General features: G+C 38.7%; 1 pseudogene; it reads left to right on the top strand.

Moving 5' to 3' along the window:
• LOC108697219 overlaps positions 1–23,857 on the top strand; it is a 131,864-nt pseudogene that overhangs the window by 106,225 nt on the left and 1,782 nt on the right.

The raw sequence follows: 23,857 nt of genomic DNA, 5'->3' as shown, positions 1-23,857 counted from the left end.
TTATTTATAGATTATATTCTAAATATTGTTCAATCAGTGAATATAGGGATAATTGATCTATCTTACCATGCACAGGTTTGGGCTGAATTTAAGATTAATTCTGCTCATAGATCTTATATTCCTTGGTCCTTTCTGGTTGCTTTATCTGAGAAACCTGATTTTGTTAATATGATATATTAAAAAGATAAAATTTTCCACCAAAAGGATCCTCTCTTACTATGGGATACCTGAAAATGTGTTATTAAAGGTGAAATTACGTCCTTTAAAAGTGCTTACTTTTTTTTAATTAAGCAAAAAGTATGAAAAAATTTTAATTTTAAAACTTTTCCAACATCCCATAATGCTAACAAGATTAATGGGTTTATGGAAATCTTTCAGAAATGGAGGGATCTCAGAGATCAATTTTATACCTCCTTTGCAAATGCTAGATTTCATAATCTTCAATAAATCTAATAGGTTTTTGGCTAACCTAGGGAAACATTGGAATAGTTCTTCTCATACTTACATGATTAAAGACAGCAAGAATAGAGTTATTAACTCTCCTAAGGCCATATTGAATATTTTTAAAAATTATTTTTAAAGCATTTACTCTTCCTTTGTATGATAAAGATAAAAGCTTAGAATTTTTGTCTAAGGGTCTCTCAGGATATATTGAAAATCTTGACTTCCCCTATAACTACAGAGGAAGTGATGAAAACCATCAAAAGTCTTAAAATTTTTTAAAGCTAGTGGTCCGAATGGCCTTCCCACTTCTTTTTATAAATCTATTTCCACTAAAATATCCCCTTTCCTCACTGATATTTTCAATGAAATTTATTTACAGGATAAAACTTTACAATCGAGTCTAACTTCAAACATAAAGCTTATTCCTAAAGAAGGGAAAGATCTTTTGTTAACTTCTTCTTACCGCCCAATCTCTTTAATTAATCAGGATTTCAATATCTTTATCAAGAGTTTGGCTGATAGATTGGCTGATATTCTTCCAGATATTATCTCACCTTTTCAAAATGGGTTTATTAGAAAAAGGTCGAGAATAAAAAATATTAGGGCAATCCTAAATGCCATTTTTTACTCTAAAAAACATAAAATTCCATGCTCCTTAGTAAGCTTAGACGCTGAGAAAGCGTTTGATAATGTTAACTGGAATTATCTTTTTGATTGTTGTAATTTCTTTGGTTTTAAAGGGGAGTTTATCTTTTTTTTAGAGCAAATTTATTCTTCTCCCAAAGCCAGGATAATAGTTCCTGGAGAACAATCTGATTCATTTACCTTGTGTAGAAGAACAAGACAGGTTTGCCCTTTGTCACCCCCTGCTCTTTAATTTAACAATTGACCCTTTGATTAGATTTTTACATCGTTTAGACTTATTTCAGGGTATATAAGTTAATGGTAGATATATTAAAATTTTAGCATTTGCAGATGATCTACTTTTGGTAGTTCAAGATGCTCAAAACTCAATTAGGAAGATTTTTAATTTTTTCAATTCCTATTGTTCTTACTCTGAATATGTAATTAACTGTAATAAAACAGGACTACTTAATATTAAAATAAAAAAAAGTTAAAGCCTCCAGTATGTTCAATTCAATATTTGGGTATTAATATTCCTTCTGATATATCTAGACTTTATTCTTTAAATTTGTCTCCCCTGATTAGGCTTACTGAATCTTTATGTGATAAGTGGCTTAATTCGCCGCTTAATTTTATAGGCAGAGCTGCTTTCTTTAAAATGTTTATTTTCCCAAAGTTATCATATCCATTACTTAATCTTCCTCTTCTTTTAAAACATTCTGATGTTTAGAAGTTATATCAAGCGCTTTCAAAATTTTTGTGGCAAGGGAAGAAACCTAAAATCTCTGATTAAATTACGTCAATCAAAAATTCTGGGTGGTCTTAATATTCCTAATTTTAGGTTATTTAACATTGCTTCTCTATGTAGATACATTTTTGAGTGGATTTCGGGTAGAGAAGTTTACACCAATCCCTTTTTTGAATCTTATTTGGAAGGGGGTGATCATATTTCCACCTTTCTTCATAGAAAATGGTGTGGCTTTCCTATTGATATTAAGAGAAACATTCTTTGGCGAGATACTTTTGCTACCTGGAAGATAGTTTATAAATTGCATGGTAGCAATTATCAAATCTTTCCCTTTTTGTCGCCTTTTGATCTATGTTTATTTACTAAAGCAGAAAGAAAATTTTTGATTCCGTATTGGAGGAAAAAAGGTATTTCCCAGTGATACATTTGGTTGATAACGTTTCTGGTTCACCAATATTAAGGGAAGATTTGAAAAGTAAATTTGATCTCAATGAATGTGACAGATTAATCCATCTGAGATTTTTGTGTGGCTTAGACCTTCTTACAGATAAGAAAAATGTTGCCGTTGATTGACTTCCTCTATGTAAAGGGTTTCAAAAAATTTTTAGATAATCCTACCTATAACAGGATATCCTATATTACTGACTTTTGTCTTAGATCTCCTCCTAGCAGTTTTAATCCATTACAAATTCTAGCGGGAAAATAGTCATCTTATTAAAAATTAACATCACCTCTCAACATTTATTTTCTTCTATTAAGAATTTTAATAGTTATCTTATTTAAAGAATTCAGAGGGTGTATCACTTTCTTACTGCCCTAAGTGCAAGTCAAAGAATATTTCTCTATTTCATTATGTGTGGGATTGTCCTTTCATTTCTGAGTTGTGGATTGAGCTTGAAAATTTCCTAAATGACAAATTGAATATTGATCTTAAATTGTCTCCTGAATTTGCACTGCTTGATTGTCGGGTAACATTTTCTGCTGTTCATATTCCAAAGACAAAATTTTGGAATAATTATAAGAATTTTGTACATCTAGCTATTGCTGCTACCCGTAAATCCATTTTTTTATATTGGCTCCAGGAAACTTCTCCAGATCTAAAGGTTAAGTCTCTCTGCATAGAAGAAGCAATAGATTTTAGGTATGGGAATGTGGATTTTAGAGAAAATTTTCTTGCGCTGTGGTCTCCCTATCTTAAAATTCTGGAGTCTGAAGATAGGGTTTATATAGAAAAATGTATGTATAATTCTGGCAATTGATTTCATTGATGAATTTTGTTATTATCTTTATTTGATATTTGGTTCTGAATGAATTGTTGTGTACTAATTCTCTTCTTATTATGAAACTGACAAACGTTTGGCCGAGCTATTGCTTTGCTGCTTTCTGTTCTTTTTGTTTATTAGAAAATGCCAATAAAAACAATTGGAAAAGGAAAAGAAAAGGGTGACAGATCCCTATTAAGTATATACAACCGCATTTTCAAAAAAGTTGAGCCTCTGGAAAATGTAAAAAAAAAATGGGATGATTTGCAAAACATTTAAACCCTGCAAATAGTACAAGACAACATATCAAGTGAGTGAAACTGAGACATTTTCTGAAAAATATATGCGTATTTTGAATTTGATGCCCACAACACATTTTTTAAAAAGTTTCTCAGTTTCAACATTTGAGATGTTGTTTTTGTAAATTTTTGCTTACTGTAATTTACCAGTAAGTTGGAATCTTTGGTATTGCGGGTACACACAGATGCACAGGGCACCCCTGTGGGTTCCGGTGTTCACTGACACGTAGAGAGGCGCGCTGGGAGGTAAGAGAAGGAGCAGATCTCCCGGCGCGTCTTACAGTACCCCCCCCTTCAGGAGTCCAGGGACTCCCAAAACTTTTCTGGAAATCTCCTGTGAAAGGCCCTGATCAAACAAGGAGCAGCGCACTCTTGGGCTTTTTCCATAGATCACTCAACTCCAGACAATAAGTAAAATCAATGATATCAATCAATCAATGACATTGATTTTACTTATGGTCTGTAGTTGAGCGATCTGTGGAAAAAGCCCAGGAGTGCAATGAATCTTTTTACAGACTGGCTGGCAACGTTCTCCCCTAGTGACGGAGTCAGGGTCACGACAGGTACAGGGTAGGATTTACTGTGTTTCTGATCTTTTGAAAACGTGATTGTGGCCCTGTGTGAGGGGTTAGGGGTGATATTACCAGCTCCCTTCTTTAAGCGTTTGGTTCAGGGTGTCAGCACCCTTTACCATTCGATTTAACGGTGCACAGGCTTTTAATTAGAACCAAATGTTGATAAAATTCAAAGAAACCCCACTAGATTCCGGAATAGTACTGGATATTTTGTCTCCATAATTTTGGATATACCTGATCAGACGCAAAGCATGAGTATCTGCAGCTCTCACCCAAGACCTCTCTTCTGGTCCAAAACCCCTCCAATGAACCAAATATTGGACCTTGCCTCTCACTTTCCTAGAATCCAAAATCTCTTGAACCACGAACTCTTGATGATCCTGGAGAATAATGGGAGCAGGAGGAGGTTGATCAACCAGAAAATTATTTCTAACAAAAGGCTTGAGTAAAGAGACACAAAAGGAATTGGAGATGTTCATGGTAGCAGGAAGTTCCAAATGAATGGACACAGGATCACCTCCTTAATCTTGAAGGGTCCCACATAACAATTTAATAGTGAGAATTAGCACGACAAGTTTCTGAGAAGAAGAGGCCTTGAGGAGAGATTGATAAGCTTTAGACCAAATGGTTTTAAAATCCTGAACAAGAGTATCAACTGCAGGAATCTCTGTCTTGAAAACATCAGATGGAAGAATGGAAGGATTATACACAGCAAAAAAAAAAAAGGAGAGCATTCCAGAGAGTTGTGTTGTAAGAGCAAACTCAGCCCAGGGAAGGAGTTCAACCCAATTGTCTTGATTTCCAAGAAATAAAACAATGTAAGAACTGTTCTAGGATAGTCCTCTCAAATGACCATTGCTTGCGGATGATAAGCCGAAGAAGAAAAATTTAGCTTATTTCCTAGACGTTTTTAAAAAGCTCTGCAAAATCTGGAAACAAACTGCTCCCCCTGATCAGACACTATAGATTGAGGAACACCATGTAAATGAAAAATCTCTTTGATGAAGACTTGGGCTAACCCAGCAGCAGAGGGAAATTTCTTCAGAGGAATAAAATGGGCCATTTTGGAGAACCTGTCTACTACTACTAAAATAGTAGTCATAGTAGGAATAGGTAAGGGTTGGAGAAGACCACATGGTAAGAAACTAGAAGTCTTCTGTTGTGCACACACAGTGCAGGCCAGGACAAAAAGCTTAACATCTTTCAACATAGAAGGCCACCAACAATATCTTGAAATGAAGTAGTGAGTCTTCTTGATGCTGGGATGTAGGGAAACTTTAGAAGAATGGGCCCATTCGAGGCAACCCTTTGCTGGGGTACAAAAATCTTGCCAGGAGAGCACTCAGGAGGATGTTCCCCATTAGACAGATCCAACCATGAAATAGAAGTAGGTGCCACCACTAAGTCAGAGGAGATAATCGGTGAGGGTGGGATTGGATTCACCTCTCTCTGAACCAGACATCTGGACAAAGCATCTGCCTTCATGTTTTTCGAACCAGGGCGGTAGGAAATAAAAAAGTTGAATCTGGGGAAAAACAAAGCTCAATGGGCCTGACAAGGATTGAGTCTTCTGGCAGAAGAAATATATTCAAGATTCTTATGGTCAGTCAAGATGGTAATAGGCTCTTTAGCCCTTTCTAGCAGATGTCGCCACTCCTCCAGTGCTAGCTTAACAGCAAAAAGTTTGCGGTTACCCACATCATAATTCATCTCGGCAGGAGACAGTCTGTGAGAAAAATAAGCACAGGGATGAAGAGTCCCTTAAAACTCTGCACGTCGAGACAAGACGGCCCCAACTTCCACCTCCGAAGCATTGATTTCCAGAATAAACGACTGGGCAGGATCAGGATGAAGAAGAATTGGAGCAGAACTAAACAATTTCTTAAGAGTCAAAAATGCCTCCTGTGCTTGTGGGGTCCAAGAAGTTTTAAAAGGTTTCTTTATGAGAGCCGTAATAGGGGCCTATGAAAAATTCTTGAACTTGTGGTAAAAGTTGGCAAATCCCAAAAAACATTGGATGGCTTTCAGACCTGTGGGAATAGGCCAATCTAGAACAGCAAAAACTTTAGCAGGATCCATCTCATGTATCCCAAAAAGAGGGAGAAATCACGTATCCCAAAAAGGAGATTGTGGACTTGTGAAACTCACACTTTTCAAACTTGGCGTCAAGGCAATTCTGCCTTAATTTGAGAAGAACTTTTCTTACTTGGAAAAGATGATCAAATATTGAGGACATAGATTTCCTGATGAAACCTTTAGACAGATTCTCCAGAATATATTCTTTCATGGCCTGTGTCTCAGGCATGGATAAGGGATATATGTTCTTCCCCTAGGAGGAATGGAGCCAAGAATTAGGTCAACAGGATAATCATAGGGACGATGAGGAGGTAAGACTTCAGAATTTCTCTTCTCAAACACATCTGCAAAATCTTTGTAGACATCAAGAAGAAGAGGATTTGATGCTGGAAGCAAAGATGAGGCAGCCACTGGAATAACTGAAGAAGAAATAAAATTGGAACGGCAAAATTGACTCCAGGCCCTAAGTTCCCCAGTAGACCAGTCAATGGAAGGGTTGTGAAGTCAAAGCCAAGGGAATCCAAAAATAATGGGAGTTTCAGGACAATCAATGAGCAAGAAGGAGATCTCCTCTTCATAAAGACTGGCAACTTGAATTAGGACTGGAGCAATAGCAGAGGTAAGAACACCTGGTGAAATCGGTCTGCCATCCACAGCCTGGACAGAAAGAGGAATCTTGAGAGATACAGGACCTGGCAAAGGAGTTATCAATACAATTTCCTGCTGCTCCGAAATCCACAAAAGCTTGGCAGGAAAACGTACCAAACAAGGTAGAGAGGGAAGCAGGGAGAAACATACGAGAACTGTAAGAAGCTGGGAGTGCAGATATCCTGCCTAGGGGAGACTACCCCTCACACTTAGGCCGGAGCGTTTCTCGGACATTGAGGTCGTCGTGTAGGATAGGTTCTAACCAGATGTCCAGCGAGGCCACAATACATACAAAGACTGGCAGTTCTCCTACGGGTTCTCTCCTTGGGAGTTAAAGGGATACTGTCATCGGAAAACATGTTTTTTTCAAAACGCACCAGTTAATAGTGCTACTCCAGCAGAATTCTGCACTGAAATCCATTTCTCAAAAGAGCAAACAGATTTTTTTATATTCAATTCTGAAATCTGACATGGGGCTAGACATTTTGTCAGTTTCCCAGCTGCCCTGGTCATGTGACTTGTGCCTGCACTTTAGGAGAGAAATGCTTTCTGGCAGGCTGCTGTTTTTCCTTCTCAATGTAACTGAAGGAGTCTCAGTGGGACATGGGTTTTTGCTATTTAGTGCTGTTCTTAGATCTGCCAGGCAGCTGTTATCTTGTGTTAGGGAGCTGCTATCTGGTTACCTTCCCATTGTTCTTTTGTTTGGCTGCTGGGGGGGGGAAAGGGAGGAGGGTGATATCACTCCAAATTGCAGTACAGCAGTAAAGAGTGATTGAAGTTTATCAGAGCACAAGTCACATGACTTGGGGCAGCTGGGAAATTGACAAAATGTCTAGCCCCATGTCAGATTTCAAAATTGAATATAAAAAAATCTGTTTGCTCATTTTAGAAATGGATTTCAGTGCAGAATTCTGCTGGAGCAGCACTATTAACTGATTCATTTTGAAAACATTTTTTTTTCCCATGACAGTATCCCTTTAAGCATGTTGCTCCAATCTGCATAGGTTCGTCATGGACCAGTGGTGTGGGAACCACAGGAGGAGGAAACTCAGATCGAACAAATGTAGAAACAGTGGGTTTATGGGTACAAAACTTAAGTGAAGACTTCTCTCTCATTCTGGAGTCAATCTTGACAATGAAGACAACAAATTCATCAAAAGAAATAGGTTGATCCCGAGTAACCAGCTCATCCTTAAGATCCTCATGAAGCCCCTTCCAGAAAGCTGCAATAAGTGCCTCATTGTTCCAAGACACCTCATCCAAAGTCCCGAAGTTAATGGCGTATTGGGAGGCTGTATTGGATCCTGGATAGATTTTCATGAGCTGATCTGAAGCATTCAATTTCTGACCTGGAACATCAAAGATTTGACAAAAAGTGGAAAGAAAGTGATACCAGAAGATCATCTCTATCCAGTAATGTAGAAGCCCAAACAAGGGCCACTTCAAACTGGATCTTGCACTGCGCCAGGAATCCTCGACAAGCATCCAGATCACCTCCAAAGTGAACAGGAGCAAGAATCTTGGGGACCTTTGGAGGCACAGGCTGTGAAAAATGAGCTGAAGAAGATGGAGAGCCTGTGGTCCCAGAAATTTGAAGGGCCACTAAACGAGAGCTGATATATTGCAAGGCTTGAGCCAGATGAGCCTGTTGAGCCTCTTAGATGTCCAGACGTTTCATCATCACGTCAAAGTATCCCTCCTGGTTGAGGAAGCAGAATCCTGGGAAGGTTCAATCTTAGGGCCCAAGCTAACTGTAACTTACTAGTTAGTTGGAACCTTTGGGGATTGCGGGTACTCATTTTTGGGGCCCCGGGCTTTCTGCTGCGGAACTGCACAAGGGGTTGGGCAAAATAGAAAGAAGTCCAGAACAAGGAACTGGCAAGGATTAGGCAAAAGCGTAGTCGAAGTTCAGGCAAAGGGATCAAAGCAGGCAGCAGGAATTGAAGTCAAGAAGCCAGGCAGAAGTCAATAACCTGGAATACAAACACGAATATAACGCTTCGGCAAGATCAGAAAACTGAAGCTAGTTTGGTCACTAAAATGGTGGACTGGACTTTTAAAGATGATTTGGTGCGAAGAATTCAAATTCGGCGCCCATTGGTGACGTCACGACACTCTGCATCACAACACGAGGGTCAAGATGCTCGGCGTCAAACGTCAGCATCACAGAGCCCCGAACCCGGAAGTGCGTGCCTGTACACCCGAATACATCGAGAGTTGCGCAGGAAGTAGGAGAAGGAGCAGATATCCCGGGGCTATATTTACATTTTACATAGTGTCCCAACTTTTTGAAAACAGGTTGATAATGTGTCAGGGAACCGGGAGTTCCCTCTGGGGAGTTGTCCGGATATAGGAGGAAGCCCCTCAGGAGGGATCAGGATCGTGGTATCCAGGGATTCAGCAGAAGGGGTAATAAAGTTCAGGCAACAGGTCAAAAGGCAGGCAGAATATAAACAGAGTCCAAAGTCCAGGCAGGGGGTCAACAACAAGAGATCAATCAATCGAATACACAAGAATAACAGCAACAGGGAACCCAGGAATCTAATCAGGAACAAGATCCTATTTTCGGGCGCCATCTTGACGCCTCAGGCGTCCTTTTAAAGGGGTTTTTTGGCGCCCTTGCGTCGGCGTCAGCACGTCTGCGACCGACGCGCTGCGCCTGCGTCCGTCGCGCCGTTGTGACGTTTTCGCGCCTGCGCACTTGCGCGCAGGCGTCTCTGCGCCGGCGCCGCTACCCAAGTGGCGGCCATGGGCGCCGCCATTTTGGGAGCGGCGTCGGAAGGAATAGCTGCGCCGCCCGGAGCTCCTGGTCCTGCTCCGGGCGGCGATCGTGACATAATGAAAACCTTTTATATTTTTGGAGTTGCCTTTCGAAAATAATATGACAGATGCAACAAAACTTTTTAGGGAGTATCCTCTTCTCCACAGGGATGCAGACAAGAACCTTTGGGATCTCCTAAGTAATGACACTGTATATCAAGGGCCCTGTCTGTCTGTTATTTTGTCACCATACATAATTCTTTTAAACATGAAAGGCAACAATAATTTTAGGACTGCATCATTGACTAATTTTGTTTACAAAACAGAGCACCCTGTCATCCACAGTGGATTCCATTCAGTGTTGTGCTCCAGATTCCTCCCACACTAACATACAAACTCCAGACTTGGCTGTAAGCAAACCTTGGACCAGTGCTACAAGGCAGCAGTGCTAATTACTGAGCTATTATGCTGCCCATTGTAGGTCTCTATAACAATATATCACATAAACCAGTTCATATTTAAAATGCCCTGGCTTATGGCCTCTGTAATTCTGCTATTGATTGCAAATAAACAGAACAAGATTATCTGAAAAAAAACTAAGGATACAGTACTTTAAAACAACGCAGCTGCTGCCATGATTGCAGCTGCAACTCCTGGATTAAAATGATGTGCAAACAGCGCAGTACTGCTTTGTGTCTGATTTTTCAGATGATCTTCAATGGTATATCTACAGAAGCAGCACACACAGCAGCTATGGTATAGGGCCTTGTGGGGGTTCTTAATTATATGCAGTTTCAATACAAAAGTAGTGGATATATGGGGTCTAAAAGATGAGATGCTTCTGTCACTGACAATTTGTCATATTAATTTGTGAAAATATGTATTTATAGAGTTCCAAATATAATCAGTTTATATATAGTTACAAATACAATCATTGTTTCATTTTCAAACTTATGGAATTTGCTGAATCCAGTGATTTGATACTAAGCATTATACGATTTTCCTGTCTACTGATTTTTAGCTGTTCACTTGTATGAATACAGATGTCCAGAAACATAAAGTCAGGCCAAGAATCCACAATCTGCCATTTGTGATGCATGTGTATGATGATCTGTGGTTATTTCATCATGAGAAAGGCATGCCTCTGGATTTTTCCTTGAAGCTGACAGACTATTTCAGTGTTATGTCAGGTTGGCGTATTTATAGGAGACTGAGGAAATTGGGATTTAAAAAAGTGCATGTTTTGTTAAGGTTAACATCTGTCTCTGCTAATAAACAGAAAGGGATTTTGGGCAGTGATAAGTTATTGCAGCAAACTGTTTTTATACAGTATATAGCTTCCCCCTTAGAGCTGTATTCCTCAGAGCCTCATTGTTGTGGTAAGATAAAAGTCAGTGTACCAATTTCTATCACAGAAAAGATATATTAATTCTAACTAGTCTAAAAAGAAAAGGGAACCAGGTTGCACTGCTCCTGAATTAAAAACAGCTGCTCTGGACCAAAGGCACAGAGCATTTACTGCAAATATACTATAAGTTTGTAATTCTGCATTGACTCTTTTTTGTTTCCTTTATCAGGTCACATAAGCTGCTTTTAGGAGACATTGACTCAGAGGAACTTACACAATCAATTTCTTCTTTACAGAATCCTTTGAGGTTGTAGTACGAGGGAATGGATTTTACCATGCTCGCAATATTGACCAAGTGCTCTGCAGCTTTAAAATAAATGATACCATAACCCAAAGTAAGACCCTTTTGTCTGATATGACTTTAACAGCGATATAGTGAAAGTTCTGTTTCATATATAGTGGACAATGACAACCATTTTCGTCTCTCTCAGATGAGAAGCCATCGGATATACAGGATACTTACTTGCTTTGTCCAGCCCCTGTACTAGAGGACATTGGACAGTGAGTTTTATGATTTAAAAATGTTTCATCCTTTGATCATCTAATGATTTCCTGTGTGCGTCTGATATCTCAAAATATTCTATTAAATACCTTTCTTTAGGGTAGTGTATCGGCAGGTCAGTATAAACAAAGGGCTCACCTTCATCTCCAGCTCTGTGAGCATTACCAGCACATATTGTGTAAGTATATGGCACTTCCAAAAGGTTTCTCCCACTCATAGGGTTGCCACCCGGCCAGTATTTTACAGGACTAGCCGGTAAAATACCTGCCAAGGCCGGGGCCGGTATTACAAATTTACCGGCAATGTAGCTGCTGGTAAATTTATAATACGATCAAAAGTAGCACTCAGCCTACCCCCAATCCCCTGCAACTTACTGTTTTTTTTTTTGCCTCTTCTAGCGTCCACGGGTCTCCGTCGCGTGGCCACGCCCCTTTTGGTGTCACACCCGCCCCTTTTGACGCCCCGCCCCTTTTGAGGCCCCGTCCCCAGCAGCCGGTAAAATTTTTTATAAAAGGTGGCAACCCTACCCACTCATTGTAACACATGATCATAAAGAGTTGATTCTACATGTACTTGTGGGTGCATGTCTGTATCTCAAGACATTCATATACAGATAGTACATGTCTCAAGTTTATTTAGCCTAAAACATACTGAAAGACAACATTTTGGGCCTTCCCAGCTCTTTACAGACAAACAAATTTAAAGTGCCAGTGTGGATCAAAACTTTACACCTTCCCTACCCTTATGACCCTAGTTTAAAGGAAAACTATACCTCCAAAATTAATCTAAGCAATAGATCGTTTACATCATATTAAGTGGCATATTGAAGAACCATGCCAAACTGGAATATATATTTCAGCAAATATTCCTCTTTTACCTTGAGTTACCATTTTGTGATGGGCTGTGTGCTTCCCCAGAGATCATCTGCCAAAAATACTACAGCTATGACTATAACATGAAAAAGTGTGGAAGCAAAATACAGAACTTTTAATTGGCTCATGTGACCTAACATGTATGGTTTGTTTGGTTTGTTTGTGCGCACAGTGAATTGTAGGATCCCAGGGGATGACTCATTTCTTAAAATGTCAATTTTCTATTTAGGATTACCCAATAGCGAATTCTTCTAAAAAAAGTGTATTATTATAAGAATAGTTTATTTACATGAAACATATGAGCTGTTTTATGAAATGTATTTTTAAAGAGACCTGCATTGAGTGGAGTTCTAGCTTTCCTTTAAGGCAAGGTTCATCCCAGCAAAGCACTTGGCACCACAAAAAGGTGTTTTTTCAGAGTTTGGCCTCTCTGCTCCTGTGTTCAGTAAGGCATATGAACATATTGCATACCCACTATACATTCAAATACTCACTGAAGTGAGGGGTTGTAGCCATCCTATTCTATATTTGGTCCACTGAAACTATGGTAATGTGTTAATTCATGAATAAATATCAATCAATATTTTTTTATAAGCATAAAACATATTTTTTACTAATTCAAGGCAAATTACTTATGAAATTAGGAGCTATACTCTGTACATGTTTAATAAATATTTTATGATTTTTCACAAACATTGTATATCATAAAAGCTAGTGGAAATATTTTAAAACACTTCTGCTTTGAGCTGAGCATACAAAAGTGAGAGGGGATGGTCATGGTTGATGGAACAACATCATCATGTTATCATGTCATTCTGTGACCTATGTCACAGGTGACCCATGATGTTATGCGGAGGAGGGCCTGGATGATGACGTGGGGTTGGAGGGATTAGGTAAATGAGGAGTGGGAGGTGTGTGGGCAAGGGCCTGAACTAAGATTTGGGTGTCTACTGTATTTATTATAATACTCATTTTAAGTGTTTATTCAAATAATAATTGTGCTCCATTTATTGCTTAGCGCACTGGGATCATTCTCTTTATTGCTCTGCTGGTGCTCTTCTTGCTCCTTCTCCTGGCTCTGCTTTGGTGGTTCTGGCCACTCTGCTGCACAGTAGTGAGTTATACTTTTGAATCAATGTGCATCTGCTTTAAGTTAATTGGATACTGCTTCATCCAGCTTTGACAATATTTTGACTTAATGTTAGTCAAACTACTTCTTATCAACTAGGTGCTCACTGGAAGGGTATCACCACCATTTCCATAGCAACTTCTGTGTCAAAACTCCAAAAACTCAAGGCCACTACTGACTTAAAGTCACATGACCTTTCTTTCAAGCACAAAACTGCTTCCAGATAATAAGGACCTTCCCAGATCCAGTCATATGTTCAAACCCACACATATTCTTAACCCTCTATTTACCTTCTATCAAACAAATAAAATGAATGTAAACACATTTTAGTCATTGTTTGCTAAGTGCTAATCCAGAAGCATTCCCTTTTTTAATGATAATGGTATACAAGGAGGGTTTTCACCTGTGGAAAATTTGTACTACCATGTCGCTGAGATTTAGCTGGATTGCCTCATTTAATGCTTTTACATGTGTAGGAGAGCTGTGTACACTTGTCTCTCCTCTGTATTGTTTCTGTGCAAGCAGGGGGAGGAGCCCCACCCTCTGTGAGCTGACAGGAAGGAAGAGGGAGAGAGAAAGTGCTGCTGGGAAAAAGGAAGTGCTGCTGGGATATAGAATCAGCAGACTACAAGTACAGAGTACATACTCCCAGAGTTTTGTGTGTGAAACTTAATAGGGAACCCCAGTGGCAGAAAAGCACGCTCTCTTTAGGGTGCGGAAGGAAAGGGGGTCCTTGTCAGGGCTCTGAAGAACAAAGCGTGCTCTTTTCACATACCTCCCAACATTTTGGAAGTAAAAAGAGGGACAAAAATGTTTTTCACACGTTGAACAGCAAACATTTTTGACTACGCCCCTTTCTGTGGCCACACCCCCTAATTACCATGTTCATTTTACAAAATTTGGCAGGTTATGAAAGTTTGAAAATATTTCTCCTTATCTAAACTGTTTTTTTTATGTTTCAAAATTGTTACAAAGTATCTTATTTGCACCTGTTAGCTGTTCTGTGCTCTCTGCTAAAAGCCAATTAAGTGAGAAACTTTGTTTCTTTTTCTGGCTGTTCAGTGCAAAGAAAATAGGGACTTTCCAGTACAAATGAGGGACTGCGGGTTGAGCTGTGAAAAGAGGGACTGTCCCTCCGAAAAAGGGACAGTTGGGAGGTATGTTTTCAGGGCACGGAAAGCCAAAGGGAGTCCTTCTTAGGGCTCTGAAGCAACTGCCACATAAGTGGGATTCCCTTCAGCAGTCCAGAGATCAATAGCTGTGTTATTTGAGTGAAGTTGCTCCTGGCTGGCAGGCTATCTGTATCACTGCAATTTAAGGGCTAGGCCACACGGGAAGATTTCAGGGAGATTAGTCGCCTGGCCTCGCTATGCAATTTCGAGCGACATTGAAAAACGTATCGCCGCGTGTGAATAGGCGCAGGCGACTTTAACGCTAGCGGGTGCAAGATACCAGCAAGCCATTCAGGGAGATTAGTCACCTCAAATATGCGGCGATTAGTCGCCAGGCGACCACTCTCCCTGAATCTTCCCATGTGGCCATAGCCTAAAGGTAAAGTGTCCTGCCAAATAAACTCATCACCCGTTCCACTGTGTATGTGTATTGCGGATCAGAGAAGTTCCCAGGGAGGGGTATTACAGTTCAGCCTGTCCTGACCTTGGGTGGAGGCACGCCATATTAAAGTGAACCTGCTCTCCCATATAGCGGAGTCACAGGACTCCTGTAGCGCCACACGCAACTAAATGCGTGTTAGATCTCATGCAGTAGCAGAAGAGGGCTATACATTTGATAATCTGAATGTTAGTGAATTGACTTGTTGCCAGCAGTAGTGCAGATACGTATATCCTTGTGTGCCATTGCCATTACACAACTTTATCACATTATCACAAACTCTGTCACATTTAAGTGGAGGAATATGATCAATTACCACTTGCCTTCCACCATTGCATTATAGCATTGGTGGCAATCCAAATCACCTGAAACAATGTTCACTCAAAAATCCTGAACCAGCATTAAAATTACTATTATCTTTTCCTTTTTCTATTTCACTGACCCTCTATACTTTCAAAACGGGTTCCTGAGCCTTTTGCAAAAGCAATTGGATATTCTCTTTCAAAAATTGTTTTCCTGGTCTCGAATTCACATTTCCTGCCACTGACTAAAAAGGATTTACCAATATTTTGCAAGATTGGTAAATTATTTTTATGGTTGTGCACTGCCATATCCTATTCTGCCACTTTTTTTTACAAAATAGTAATAAACCTGTTCTTTATGTAAGAAAAAAGCGATTTCTCTCTGACTGTATTCTAAATTCAATGGTAAACATGCAATCAGTGAATGGAGGTACCCAACAAAGTTTACAAAATCATCATTGGAGCCCTGCCGCACCATAAAGAAATTTATGTCAATACATTTCAGAGGAAAAAAATGTTCTCAAACTAAACAACTTTTTTGAAACATAGATATCAATAGTTCAAGCACATATTCAGTATGGGGACAGGCTATCTGTTGCCTCATCAAATAATGTTACCCAGCTTGTATACCCAAATTGTGTGGAAGAACAGTGTAAAAGAATAGCATATATATAGGAATAAGTCAAATATCACAAATATTGTTGGTTTTCACAAAGCTGCTTGGACTTGTTATCCATAATGCCCTGGACCTAAGGTTTCCCAGTTAAGGGATCTTTCTGTAATTTGGATATTAATTTTTTACTAGAAAACCATTTAAAGGGATACTGTCATGGGAAAAAAAATTCAAAATGAATCAGTTAATAGTTCTGCTCCAGCAGAATTCTGCACTGAAATCCATTTCTCAAAAGAGCAAATTTTGAAATCTGACATGGGGCTAGACATATTGTCAATTTCCCAGCTGCCCCAAGTCATGTGACTTGTGCTCTGATAAACTTCAATCACTCTTTACTGCTGTACTGCAAGTTGGAGTGATATCACCCCCTCCCTTTTCCCCCCCAGTAGCCAAACAAAAGAACAATGGGAAGGTAACCAGATAGCAGCTCCCTAACACAAGATAACAGCTGCCTGGTAGATCTAAGAACAGCACTCAATAGTAAAAACCCATGTCCCACTGAGACACATTCAGTTACATTGAGAAGAAAAAACAGCAGCCTGCCAGAAAGCATTTCTCTCCTAAAGTGCAGGCACAAGTCACAGGGCAGCTAGGAAATTGACAAAATGTGTAGCCCCATGTCAGATTTCAAAATTGAATATAAAAAATCTGTTTGCTCTTTTGAGAAATGGATTTCAGTGCAGAATTCTGCTGGAGTAGCACTATTAACTGATGTGTTTTGAAAAAAACATGTTTTCCGATGACAGGATCCCTTTAAGTATTACATAAATCCAATAAGCTGGTTTTGTTTCCAGTAAGGATTAATTATATTTATTTGGATCAAATACAAGGTACTGTTTCATTATTGCAGAGAAACAGAAAATCATTTGTTAAAATTTGGATTATTTAGATAAAATGGAGTCCATGGGGCATATTCACTAACCTCCGAAAATTTGACATTGACGGCTTCTCTCGCATCGCAATACTTCGGCAGGCGTAGATTCGCTGGGACAACGCTAATTGACCTACACATGATCCCAGTGTATAGTTTATGTGCCATATGTTAGGAAATGTAGGGGGGAAGCCGGGTACCCCAGAAACTTTTTTTGTCCTATCTACTCTATTGCACTTCAACTGGTCTAAGGTGGCGAAGGCAAGTCTGGCACAAGAGGTAACGTTCAGTAAAATCCGCATCTTAGTGAATTTGCGTAGTTACTTCTATTCGCCAGAGCGCAACTTTGGCAGGCGTAAGGGAGCGAATTACCGCTAAAGTCTCCTTCGCTAGTGAAGTTACGCCAGTGACAATTAGAAAAACGCGAAGTAACAAAATGACATCACGCTGGCGAATTTTTGTTAACGTTAGTCACTTCACCCTTTACTAAATCTGCCCCTATGTGAGACAGTCTTTCCTTTCCCTTGTAGCTTTCTGGGTAACAGGTAGCTGTAGTTGGGTAACACCAAATCTAAATCTACTTTTGTTGTTGTTGTTTTTTTATTTAAAACATTAAAGTTTTCCTTAAAAAACAAAATGTTTCCATCTCTGTACAAAATGTTACACTACCCCTGGTATCTTTTCAGTACAAATTTTACATTCCTTGAAGACAGATGTTAGCCAAAAAGAACCTAATTTATTTTACTGAAGAACATGAACTTAATTAAACCCAATAGGATTGTTTTTCCTCCAATAAGGATTAATTACATCTTAGGTGGGATCACATACAATGTATTGTTGTATTATTACAGAGAAAAAGGAAAAGGATGATGGAGTTTATGGGAAATGGCCTTCCTGTAATTCTGGATAACGGGTTTCCAGATAACCAATGCCGAACCGTATTGAATCTAATTTCAGAGTCATTCTTTCCAACCATTTCATTTAGTGTATTGTCTTTATTTTAGGTTATTAAGGAGCCTCCTCCTCCTCCAGAGCCTGTGAGTATTCAGTGTTTTGTTATCCACCAGAAAATCACACTTCGTGTTGTAAAATCCTGTTTATTTGCCGTTTATAAGTATTACTGGTATATTAACCTTCTTCTTCAGACCACAACTTCCATGTAATGCATTTAATATTGCTACCTAGCGCACCTACACTCTCTATTCCGCAGCTTTTGTTTTTGTGATGCTTTGGTATAGTATTGTTGGTGTCACTGATAACATAACTTGCCAGATGAAGAATAATTTTAGTTTTAGTTCATAATTTTTAGTGAAAACATTTGGAATTAGCACAATGCTTGTAATTCCACAATTTTTTAGCATGTTGCATCTACACAAGCACTTATGTCCAGCAAATTGGATGTTAAAATTGGATGTTTAAAGTATAAAAATAAAAACTAGGTAAATAGATGGCTGTGCAAAATAAAAACTGTACAAAATAAAAAATTTCATCTATAAAGGCTGGAGTGACTGGATGTCTAAAATAACAGAACATTACTTCCTGCTTTGTAGCTCTGTTTGCTTTTGAATCTGAGCTGAATGCTGAGGATCAATTGCAAACTCACTGAACAGTTATGTCCCATGTGCCCCCCCCCTTTCAATTCACTGACTAACTCAGAGTTAGAGAGCTGAAAAGCAGGAATTTAGGTTCTGGATGTTATGTTGCACATCTGCTCACTTCAGCCTTAATAGATGACATTTTTGGCTACCTAACTATAATAGAAACATTTTTTATTTCGCACAGCCTATCTATTTACCGAGTTTTGATTTTTACACAGAACTGTTCCTGTAATGCTGTTATTGTTGCCGACACATGCCAGAAGTGACTTCATTCACACAAAGTGCACTGCAATTTGTACGCACTGTATGCTGAAATCCCTAGTGTCCGCATTGACATTGGAATTCTGGGAATAACAGTACAAATAAATATAGTTGAAGTAAGTTTTCCTAGAAGTGGCTAGAAGGGAAAGTATAAGGCTAGGATTTTATTGCTCTTATTTATTAAGTTTTTATTCGTATATATGTTTTCTGTGACCATAGCAAATAGCTATTTATAGAAAAAAATTGGAGATCTGTAGAACAAAATGTTTATGAATGCAAAAGCTATATCAAAATAAAGGTCAAGAGCCTCATAAATCAAAATAGGACAAGTTGCAATGTGCTTAAGACAGATATAAAGCACCAGGTGTTTTACACTTTACACTTAATACGAACTAGATTTTGCATACTCATTTAGAACATGAAAGTTCGGGTGCTGCTATGTATTTTAGACATTACATAACTTTTTTTGTAATTAACAATTTAGTGTCATTCACTTAAAGCATACTATGTTATATATTTATTTGGCATTTGCAAAAAGCATTAACGTAGGGCAAGACTGAATAACCCAAGCCTTACACTGGGAACTTCCAGCAATTACACCCTTGGCATTAATGCAACAGCTGGCACATATACTGGAATCAAGGCCAAACAGGTTAGACCAAATGTGAGTTTTACTATTCAGTCAGTCTAAATGAGCTCAAGTCTGTTGTGTAAACAATCTAACTGCTACAGAAAAAATAGAATACATTTAATTTTTAGATCATGAAGAATTATGAGCTGGAAGTTCTTCAATAATACTTATGAACAATTAAAAAAAATTACAACTCTCTTGAAAACATATATAATACAATAAAATATATGTGTCAAAATACAAATTTCAGCATTAAGATCGTAAGGAGTTAATCCATTTTTTTAGTTTTCCTTCTCTGATATTCATGTCATATCCAACAAAATCCTCATTCATAACCTACAGTAGTACATTATATCCCCCACCTCCTACCAGAAAACAGCTAGACTCCACAACTCTCTATACTCCTGTCACACTTCTACCCACATCCTTTAACAACCATTTACCAGACCTCCTTTTAAAATGACATAAATTTATATTTTTAATTTTATGAGTTTATCTAATGAATTTATGTTGTTACTTTAGATTGTAATGTTAACCAACATTACAAATGAACAGTATCAATCTGTTACACACACATTAGAGATGATGAAATAGCTTGAATTTACTCAGAAAGCAATGTATATGTCAGTTTGTGGTTTTAGATTTTTAGATTTTGATTTAGATTTATTTGTGACACAACCCATAATACTGTAATACAATGCATAAACTAAATTCAGGCTGGCTTATGTATTGAATGCTAGTAAAACCATTAATTGTCTAACATAGATGTGCCATCCTTAGTCCATGGAAATTCCAGAAAGGGGGGGCTGCATCAAGGAAGTGGCATTTAGGAGGAGACAGGGAAGGCCATGGGGTGGGGCTATGACACAGTAGTCAGTGATTGGGTGAAAAGGTAGAGTCCTGTCCGGATTCAGACTTCTGAAATAAGAACAGTATATAAATATTTGGCATTGGCATTCTTAAGAGAGAGATCCTTTTCAAGAACATTTTAATTTTGGACATGTAATAAAATAGAAAATAATATGAGAAATATATTTTATGAAAAAATATATGTTCAATAGCTGGCTGACAATTAAGGTAAATGAAGTACAGAATTTGTCTCTATGGAACATCATCTTGCTTGCCCTTTTTCATGACCATAAAAAGGCACAAGCTTGTTTTTTTTCACCATATAAAGGCTTTTCTACAGTTCATGGAACTGTTCCTGTATCCTTATATTTTCTAATGGGAGTATATTATTTTTTATTATACACACTTTTAGTCATGTACTTTATAACTGATGACATCATTTAGTTCTATTTATAAAGACAATTTACAGGATATCATGGCTCTTGTGTATTTTCAATAATTAAAATATTATAAATCTTTATAAGCAAACATGCTGGTATGTGTGTCAAGTTGTACTTCCTTTGCTGAGATGAAGGAACACAATTTCTTAATTGTCCCCTTGCACAGGGGAAACTGTTCTGTTCATATACTGTATGTATTTCTATATTGGAAGATCTTTTACTACCCTGAAGTATTCTCTGTAGGCGTCAGTAAGGTAATCTGTTGGATCACTCGGTGCTATATTTCTACATTGGAAGATCTTTTACTACACTGAAGTATTCTCTGTAGGTGTCAGTAAGCTAATCTGTTGGATCACTCGGTGCTATTTTTTAATGACTGTAAGGGCTAGTCCACACGGGGAGATAGCGACGCGTTTGCGGTCGCGGCGACAAAGCGCCGCGCCAGTCGCCGCGACCGGTGATGCGCTTTTCAACAGTCGCCTGAAAAAGCCTGGCGAGGCATTTTCAGGCGACTGTTGAAAAGCGAATCGCCTCGTGTGGTTAGCACAGGCGTTTTTACATAGGCGCCCATACAAAACTGTCGCCTGCGCCGGTCGCGGCGACTGGCGCGGCGCTTTGTCGCCGCGACCGCAAACGCGTCGCTATCTCCCCGTGTGGAATAGCCCTAAGAAAGAGCAATGTCTCAGAATATGAAGCATGGCATATTCAATAAATAAAAATATACATTTCCCTATAAATAAATCAGCCACATTGTCCCCAAATCATATGTAAATAGAAATAGAAACATGATACTGTTTCTGTGTGTTGTAATAGCATATATTTAAATAAGTTACAATTAAAGTTTTAGAAATACTCCTCTATGCTACTTGATGAAGTGTCAACAGAGTTCACTGCTGCATTTTAACATGAATTAAGTAATTCCAGCTGCATGGCTAAAAGAAGAAATAAGGTGGTGAACTGAGAGATTAATGGCCCCTCCCTGGCACTGTATTATCTGCTGGAAAAAACTGAATCCTTTCAGTAGAAGTTACAAATCGCATTCTTGAACTTTTCCCAAATCACCAGATGCAGAGCTATAGCTATTTTCTTCTTTGGATGAAAAATGCTGTTTTGTACAAATGTACAATCTGAGATACTGTCCCTGATACACTCCTCCTCCTATTCAGTAATACTTCCTCTAAAAGAACTTTGGGCTCATTTACAAGCACAAGTGCAATGTGTAAGGTGAAATTTTGGGTGCAAGTTGCCCCATTTTTACCCATAAAGCAGTGTTTTCTCCAGAATTCCAGCATAATTACATCCATAAAGGGGAGATACTCCCAATACAATTAAATTCAGCAAAACATGAAATTAATTATTGACATGATTCAGACACAACTGCAGATTGTCACTGTGTCACTGTGGGAACCCTGAAGTTACTACCATTTCGAAGTAGTGGTTGCTCCAGGTTTCCCCAGAGTCAATAGGTGACTTGCACACAATTTGCAAAAGCAGTCGAGAAGGACACGTCGGCGGCAAGCACAGCTATGGGGAAGTGCAGGATGTCAGTATCTTTAGTGAATGTTATATACAGTATACACACAATGACTGTGTTCAGTCTTGCATTTTTTTTTATTCTGAGGGTGTGTTTATTGTACTGTAATTTAAAGACAGAATTACAATGGCTATGGAGCAAAGTTTGTCTGTTTTTACATGCATCACAGAGGCAGGTAACCAATATGTATTTCTTTGTTGGGTCTGGACCTCGGTGTGAGTGTCTTTTCCAATGATACAGCTATTTCCCGTACAAAGTTTCAATCAGAGAAGGAAATTTATTCAAGCACAGAATACAAAAGCATTCAGTAGCTCGGTAGAATTCTCTACCAAAACTGACTGGACATATATCTTTATAATATCACATCAGCATAGAAAATATTAGCCATACATGATTGCTTACATTCAGAATAAAGGCGTGATTACTTTTTTTCAAAATGATTTTAATTCTAATTCTGAGTAACCTCGAAGCCCAAGACTGTACGATAACATAACATATTGTTTATAGAACCATCTTCCACCTTATCTAACAGCTAGCATTGAAACTTGTTATGTTCCTGTACAATCATGTTTCTTTCTGCATACATAAGCAAAATATCCAAGCTGCAGGGAAATAAAAATATTTTTAGCTTGACCTGACTTGTATGCTTTAGAAATAGAAAATGGTATCGAAATGAACCAGAGTTCAGAGGTTATATAGGCCTCAGACTAATTAAGATTCTACAATGTGGTCATTTTTTCATTCCAGTATCAGGAATAAAAAAGCACTGAATTTAGTTAAGAGAACTGAAGTAGTCATAACAGAATGTACAGGCTTGTTTGTCATTTGTGCTTTTGTTTGGAATGTGCACGCAGTGCCCCAAGTATAGCTATTTGCACTTGGCATGCTTGGGATGGTCCAATAGATACTGGGACCATTAGATGGTATGCAAATAACTTACATATGCCTTAAAGAACCAGACATCTCATATGCCTTACTACACAACGCCAAACAGTGTTTTTGGTTTGCATTGATTGTAATGTATAGGGGTAGATTTTCAGGGGGTACATTGCTGAAAATAAAAAAGGCAATCTGCTACATTTTATTTAAGTGTATCCTTTGTCCCAATTTATAAAAACTTTCATAACCATCTAATAAATATGTTTTGCATTTATGTTACAGGTAAGATGGGGTGATAAGGGTTCAACAGAAGAGGGGGCCAAACTGGAAAAACCCAAAAATGCAATTATAACATTACCAGAGCAGGAATTTGAACCATGGGAGCCTAAACCAAAGAAGAACTCTGCACATAGATTTCCACAGCAAAGGAAGTGGTACAGTCCAATTAAAGTAATAACCTTTTCTCCTTATGGATTATTCAAAATTGTATGAATTAGGTTATTCATCCTTATCCATTTTTATCTAGGGCAAACTAGATGCATTGTGGGTGCTCCTACGAAGAGGGTACGACCAGGTGTCTTTAATGAGGCCCCAGGCTGGAGATGAGGTAAGTTCATATCTAGGGGTAGGCAGAGTTGGGGGGGGGGTGCCAGGCACGTACCTTCTCTGCCTCCTACCCCTAGTCTGGATCACTCTCTGCATTCTCATGCCAGCTGTTCCGGCGAATCTATTTGTGTGCGCCTATTCGCATGTATGTGATCATGCGCACGGCAGAGCATGAAAGGCAACACGACTACAGAAGCACTTACTGCATGAGCACTAAGGGTTCGAATCACTCTTGCACTTCTTTCTGGGGTCTTT

Source organism: Xenopus laevis, chromosome 7S (genome assembly GCF_017654675.1).
Source record: "Xenopus laevis strain J_2021 chromosome 7S, Xenopus_laevis_v10.1, whole genome shotgun sequence".
In the NCBI taxonomy this organism is placed as follows: domain Eukaryota; kingdom Metazoa; phylum Chordata; class Amphibia; order Anura; family Pipidae; genus Xenopus; species Xenopus laevis.
The sequence above is the reverse complement of the archived record's forward strand: the minus strand, read 5'-3'. Positions and strand labels throughout refer to the sequence as shown.